This window comes from Phalacrocorax aristotelis, chromosome 10 (genome assembly GCF_949628215.1).
Source record: "Phalacrocorax aristotelis chromosome 10, bGulAri2.1, whole genome shotgun sequence".
Taxonomy (NCBI): domain Eukaryota; kingdom Metazoa; phylum Chordata; class Aves; order Suliformes; family Phalacrocoracidae; genus Phalacrocorax; species Phalacrocorax aristotelis.
The window spans coordinates 18,234,288-18,241,187 of NC_134285.1; positions in this window are offsets into that span (position 1 = coordinate 18,234,288).

Below are 6,900 nucleotides of genomic sequence, written 5' to 3' on the forward strand. Positions count from 1 at the left end.
CGTCCCTGGCTCTGCCTTGAGAAATGGCCTTTTGCCATAACAAAAGACTTCAGCCAGGTTTTTGTCTTGGCTTGGAGTGGTGGAGTCTCCTTGGCAAGTGCTGAGCCTGGGTGGGGAGCACAGACCTGGGGGTGAATGGGAGACCCCGACGGCAGTGGGCTGCCTTTGTCCCCACGGTGGGCGGCAGCTCGGTACCCATAGCCAGCCCGGGCCAGACCCTGACGTGCAAATTTCAGCAGGAAGAGGCTGGGGAGCAGAGGGTGAGGAGAGAGGCGGCGCGGTGTGTGGGGGGTGTGAACGCTGGGGGCCTGCCTGCCGTCATGCTCGCTGCCCACCTGATGAAGGCAAGTGACTGGTGGCCGGGTCCCTGCCAGGTGCAGGGCAAGGGCAGCATCTTTCTCGGGAAAGAAAGGATCTGCTTCATTGTGGCTGTGGTAAATCCCTTATTGGCACAGCAATTGCTGACTGAGTTTTTAAACCTGCTGTGGTTTTTTGCACGCTCACTGTGTTCCTCTTGCTTTCCTTCCCTGTGAAGGGGACTGCAGGTAGCATTAACATTAATGGCGGCTCTATCTGAGGTAAATATGTGCGTGGGGAGCACAAATATGGTCCAAACGGGGGGCTGAGCTGGGCTGCCTGAGGCGAGACACACACATAGAGCTCTTTCTCCCCCAGCAGCACCGGCAATTACCTAAAACTGAGGGAAACATACCTTTTTAATAGAGATGTTTAAAAGAGTGGGTGCATTAAGGCAAATATTTATTAGGTTCCATGTGTATTAGAAGGTAGGCTCCACCAAGCTGCTTGGTGAATTAAATCTGATGGTGGAGTGACTGAGCTGCAGGCAGGGCAGCTGGCTCTCTGTTCCAGGGGGAAGAGAACACTGGGGGGCTGCAGGGAAGCCCCCAGAGGGGCTTGGGTTCACCTCTGTGCCCCCCAGCACAGGGAGGCTGGCAAGTTGTGAGGTGGCTGGGCTGGGTGGTTCAGTGCCTGTGTGGGGCTGGTGCTTGTCTCCTCGCTTTGGATGAGTTCCTCCTCCAGCTGCCTGCATCAAGGGAGGGTTTGGCTCCATGAATTTTGTCGGGGTCAGGGGCTCCATCCCCCTCTAACCCAGGAGCTGGTGGACCTGTGCCTCCTGCAGCTGTCCTCTCCTGCAGCTCTGCAACGCATTCTGCAGAGCCCACAGAAATGCCAGAAATGGTACAGACCAACCTCTGAAGCTGGAAGGCATCAACATGGCAGGTACCCCAAAAGCCTTTGGAGGGGCCACCAGCAGCAGCCAGACTCTCGTGCTGCCCAGTGGGTTGCTTGGGACCCCGCACCATGGTGGGGAGGAAGGCTGAGCACTCTGCCAGCAAGGGAATTGCTGTGCGCATAAGTACACAGGTTAGTGAATTCATGAAGGAGTGAATTAGAAAATTAACCAGTTAGACTAATCTGTTAAAGGGGCTTGTGCCACTCTGATTCTTTCCCTGATGGTCAGGCAGCAAGCCCTGTAGGACGGTGCCGGGGTCAGGGGTCCAGAGAGCGCGGCGGCTGGCTGCCAGGAGCGGGCAATTGTGGGTGGACACAGTGTTTAACCACCTGCCGGCTGGCTCCGCAGACCAGACCTGGCCCACAGGCACAGAGGTCACAAGGGTGATGTGCTGTCTTCTGCGTCGGCGTGGGAAATGGCAGGGGAACAGTGCAAGCCTACATTTCCACTTTGTCTTTTTTTTTTCCCCTTTTTTTTTTTGATAATAGGTATAAAAGAAGTGATTCAGAAGCACTTTCCCTCTTCCATTACCGAGAAAGCAAATAAGAGTTGCAAGAATGGGGACTGCAACAAAACAATTATATTGAAATATTCAAAGTCGTGCTTACGTGGCAAATGTGACAAAATTGAGCACAACCTTAAAATAGCAGCAGCAGCAGCAATCTTTTAAAACACAAAAAGCAGATGATTATTGACTGAAGAGATTGCAGCGCACAAGGCTGGGTGGCAGGCTGTTGTGTTTAACTCTCTCCAGAAGTGCGTGCTACCTGCGCCTCCCCAAAAGCAGCAGCAGGCACAGGTTGCAGCTGCCCTCCCATTTTTGGTGAGATTGAGCAATCAGCAATGCCCAACAACCAACTTTCCAAGGGCTAACATTAGGTGAGATGAAGTCTAGTGTTTTGCCTGCCGTGCCCCCTCATGTGAGTTAAGGCACCAATATTTGTGGTCAAGCCGGGAGCATGGGTGTCTGGTGGTCCCCTGGCATTTCGAGTATGCTCATGGGTCGGTGGGAATTGCACTGGTGTGCACTAGCCAGGTGTGAGAGGATGACTTTCTATATTAATCACACAACATCATCTTCATGCTCACCTGTCTTCCCTACACGGGCCAGAGCGGCCATACCCTGCCTTCCTGGCTGTGCCCTGCTGGGGACCCCAGGGTGAGTGGTGGCCGCCAGTGTCACCATCACCCTGGCTGCTGAAGACATACCTGCAGTGTGGCTAAACATAGACTTCTGCTCCCTGGGGCTGTGGCTCTGGCATCCTTCACTGGTGCTAAAAATGACATTTTCCAAATAATGAAAGAATCTTTCATTATCCTGTCTCTCCACCCAGCCCGGCAGGCTGGGAAACAGCTGAGCACTAAGTGATGTGTCTAATGCAGCTTCAGCATCGGTATTTTTGTTCCTCTGTCTCTGGTCCAGGCGTGCTGTGAAGCATGAGAAGATGTGGCTGTGGATGACTACCAGGGGCCTGGCCAAGGTAGCGGAGCATGGCTGGGTGCCTTTGGTCACCTTCGCTCTTGGGAAGGCTGCAGCACCCCTGCCCCTCCTCAGGCTTTGCAAATCCTCCTGCCCTGCTCCCCTGCAGCATCACTTGCTCCCTGCAGTGTGGTTTTGTCCCAGCATGTTTTGGGTCCTGGCTCACCCCACATCCCTGAGTGACTGCCCTCCTGCAGAGCTCACGTCTGGGGCACTCACAGGGCCGTGTGTGCCTGCTGCTGCCCCGGGGACAGCTGGAACAAGGGGGAGAGGCAAAAGGCTGCTTCCCTGGGCATGCTGCTTGATGGGGAAGAGCAGGACTTGTGCTCACACTGTCCTGCATCTCCTCAACTGGGAGAGCAGCTGTGGGAGGCTCCAAGCAAATGTGGCCTGGGTCTGATATTTATTTCAGACCCTTTAAACTGTCCTAAGCCCCTTTAGGATTGTGCCGTCCTGTGCCCTTAGGAAAACTATCAGGAGAGAGGCAGGTGACCACAAGGTGCTGTCCCCAGTCCCAGCTCCCACAGAGGTGATGCTGGCCCAGGGGAATGACCCATGTCACCCATGGGATGTGTCTCACCCACCAATGCACATGGGGCAAGAGCTCACCCACGGGTGGCATCGCCCTGTTTCCTGCAGCCCTGGGCACGGGCAGGGAGACTGAATTACTGCCCTGGCATTTAGACAGTCGACTCCTGCCAGGCAATGCCAGCTCCATCCCAGCAAGCAAAGGGGTTGCATGCCTGGGAGCTCACTCTCCACCCCAGCGATCCCTTCAGGGTGCCCGGGGTGTCTCCTCGCTTGGCCAAGAGCAGGCAGAGAGGTTCCTCCTGCTCCCTGCATCAATGCTTTAATGCGCTCACTGTCGGTTGAGCGAAGCCTTCATGCCTGTCTCCCTTGGTGGGCTGATGCTTGGGGGGGCTGAGCCTTTCTCACTGTCACGGGCTGTTTTTTCTCTCTCTGCCTTTCCCCTTCTGAGTTGGGTTTATTTTGTTGTTGAGCTGATAGTGAGATTAGCATTTATCACCAGGCTGACTACTGGAGGGTTATTAAAAGTGATTTGCAATGTAAATACTTTCATCATCAACCGCATTTTCTTTAGACTAGGGTTGACTTGTATGAATATTAAGGCCGTGTGGATGGGTTCAGTGGGTTTGTGGGAGTACGTCTGTCGGAGGGAGAGATGGGCTGGCTGCCTGCGCTGCGCTGGGAGAGGCAATCTGGAACCGCCTGAGGGCAAAGGGAGCTGCTGCCAGAGGGAGAGAAGCGGAGCATGAAAGGGTGTGGGTGAGGCAGAAAGAAAACCTGAGTGCCTTGGAGAGGGACAGAAAGGAAGGAGAGGGAGCATGCGAGCATATGCACGAAAGCATCTCTCTATGAGCAGGATGGAGGACAAGCTGGGGTGGGGGCATTTTCGCTGGAGGCAAGTGGGGTCTGCCAGGGTGTGTGGAGGGTGTGTGGAGGGAGGGGGAAGCCTGGCCAGATCTGGCAGCGAGCAGGTTTGTTCCCTGGCAGCACCCGGTGCTGGAGGCATCTTTCTGAGCAGGCACGTGCCCTGTGTGCTGCGGGGATGGGTAATAACTGCTTCTTCACCTGCAGAGTCCCTGCCATGAGCGTGGGACTGCAGGACCAGGGGTGAATCCCCTAAATCCCCCAATAACCACAGGCCAGCATTAAGTTGTGTACCAGGAGCTGGTGCTGGCTGCTGCCGAGGCTCCTGCTCACTCTACACTGTGCGTGTGAGTACAGTTACTGGGAGTCTCTCGGGGATAATGGGTGGATGTTCCCAGGCCTGTGGGGGAAGCCAGAGTAACTGCCTTCCCTGCTCCTCAAACATACTCATGTCCTGAGCACCTGCTCAGCAGTGTGATCCTCCTCTGCCTCAGGGTGGCTGTGGATGGGAGCTGTAACAAGCCAAGACGGAGCATCAAGGTGGCCACTTGCCACCAGCCCTTGCATCTCTCGCCTCAGGGGCAGAGGGAAGAGGCGTGGTGTTGCCTGTTTCTAGGTGTTTGTGTTGTTCTGGTGCGAGGGTAGTTTTTGAGATGGAAGAGCCTGATGGAGCATTGCCAACTGATAATCGAAGAGCAGCAATTCCTGATTAGACATCAGGCATGGCAAAGCTCATGGGCATGGCTAAAAAGAAAAAAAAAAGGACAAAGAAGCCATCCAAAAATAGAGGCTAGAAGCACAGTGATGAAAAAAGGGGGACTGTGCAGTTGTATGAAAAATGGCGAGATCCAGGAGTATCCCGCATCCCTACAAGGTGACATCTGCTGGCTTTTACTCCCCACGTACCTGCCAGACCAAGCTGTGTCAGTCAAATGGGACAGCAGGAGGCTCAGACTGTCACATGTCCTAATCCCAAAAGAGACTGAACATGAGGGCAGGTTAGCCTCTGGCTTCTGATGTGCGGCAACCATGAGTCCCTCCTGTCCCACCCAACAGCCCGGCACAATGTAGCTGGTAGCCAGGGTAAGGGTTGGAGCTGGGGTCAGATTCTGGAGTGGAGTTATTGTTTTTCATGACCAGTGCCTACATGGCCTAAGAAGGAAGGTGATGTCACTTTGGTGACAGCAAGAGGGGCTGGTGAAACCTGCTGGCAGCCCATGAGCAGGGAATGTGCAAATATGTCAAGGCAAGAGAAGCAAGTGCTATCTTTAATTGGAATATGTGTGGGGAGTCTGGGCTTTCAGAAACTCTACTTCTTCTGACTACTGAGAGTGCACAAGGCTAGGCTGAGTTAGAAGTTGAGAAGTTTTGTGTTCAGTTTCGTTACACATATTTATCTCCATGACTGATCAGCTTTGGAGGGAGACTTCTCACTGTTCATTACAGTCTTTTGTCTGTCCATGGGGAGTTGTATTTTGGAACAAGAGTCCAATCAAACAACCCAACTCCAGTGCAATCAAAACGTCTTTGAAGCAGACATTTCCTCAGTCTGATGAACCACAGAGTTCATCCAGTTTTCACTCAGAGTTTTCAGCCAGAGTTTCACCCAGAGTGTGGCAAAGGTTTTTTCACATTATTTTTTCTTCAGTGGAGGAGAAGGATGAGGAGATGGTGGAATTTATTTGAGGTCAGGGCTTTGGGGCAAGACAAGAGACTACAATTAACTGGCTGAAGTCTTTGACAGGTTTTGGTTGGTCACTGCAGATGTTAAGCTGGCAAAAGTCAGCAGAGCCTCGCTGCGCTCAGTGCAATCGTGTGGCTCCACCCCAGCTGACACTGGGAAAGCTTGGTCTCCTCATTCCTCAAAGAAGGCAGGAAAGAATACCAGTTGACTGAACATTCACTAAGGAAATGCCAGGGTCTGGCCTAGAATGACCAAAATAAAGATGGTGTATCTGCCTTGCTGCAGTGGCAGGAGCCTCTCAGTGTGCAAAGGCAGCAGCTGAGCTGCAGATGCGAGTGCTGAAAGGCTTTAACCTTTTCAGGTTCTGAAAGAGCAAAGCACTTGGAGCTGGACATGTATCATCAGAGAAGATGGCCTGAAATATCCTACAATGTTGTCTCTTCTGAGATCAAGACATGTGTCTTCACCTCCAGAGAGAAAACACCAGACTGCAGGATCTGGGGAAGAGAGAGGTCTGATCTGTGAACTGGACACACCTGGCTAACATTTTAGATGAGGTGTTGACATCAAGCACTGGAGGAGTTAAGTGCTACCTCCCAGAGCAAGGGATGTATGAGAGGAGGCAAAGGAGGGGGTTGTGGGAACTTGTCTGAGACTGTAATCACTCAAAGGAGGAAGAAAGTGGGGCGTTTATTTGTTTATGTGCATTTATGTATGTGTGTGAGAGAGCCAAGCAGATGGGAGAACGATACCCATGTGTATCTGTGAGACAGTACAAGTGAGAGGCAGCGGGTGGGTGAGAGGGTTGGTCTAGGTATAAGCAGAGAGAGGGGGAAAGCTTCAGAGAGAAAGGAAGACAGATTTGGGGTTTTTTTCCATTTGTTTCATCTTGCTTGACAATTCTCATAACTATGACTAAAGGAGAAAGCAGAACCTGTGGGGTTGTCAACTGATTGTGAAACTGCCTGTTGATGGTTTTGTTCTTGGGGGGAAACCCCAGTACTGAGTATTAGCGACAGCCCGGCATCACGCATTACAGGTTTGCAGGCGTGTGTGCACCAGGACAGGATTTTAGGTGTTTTGAGGAGG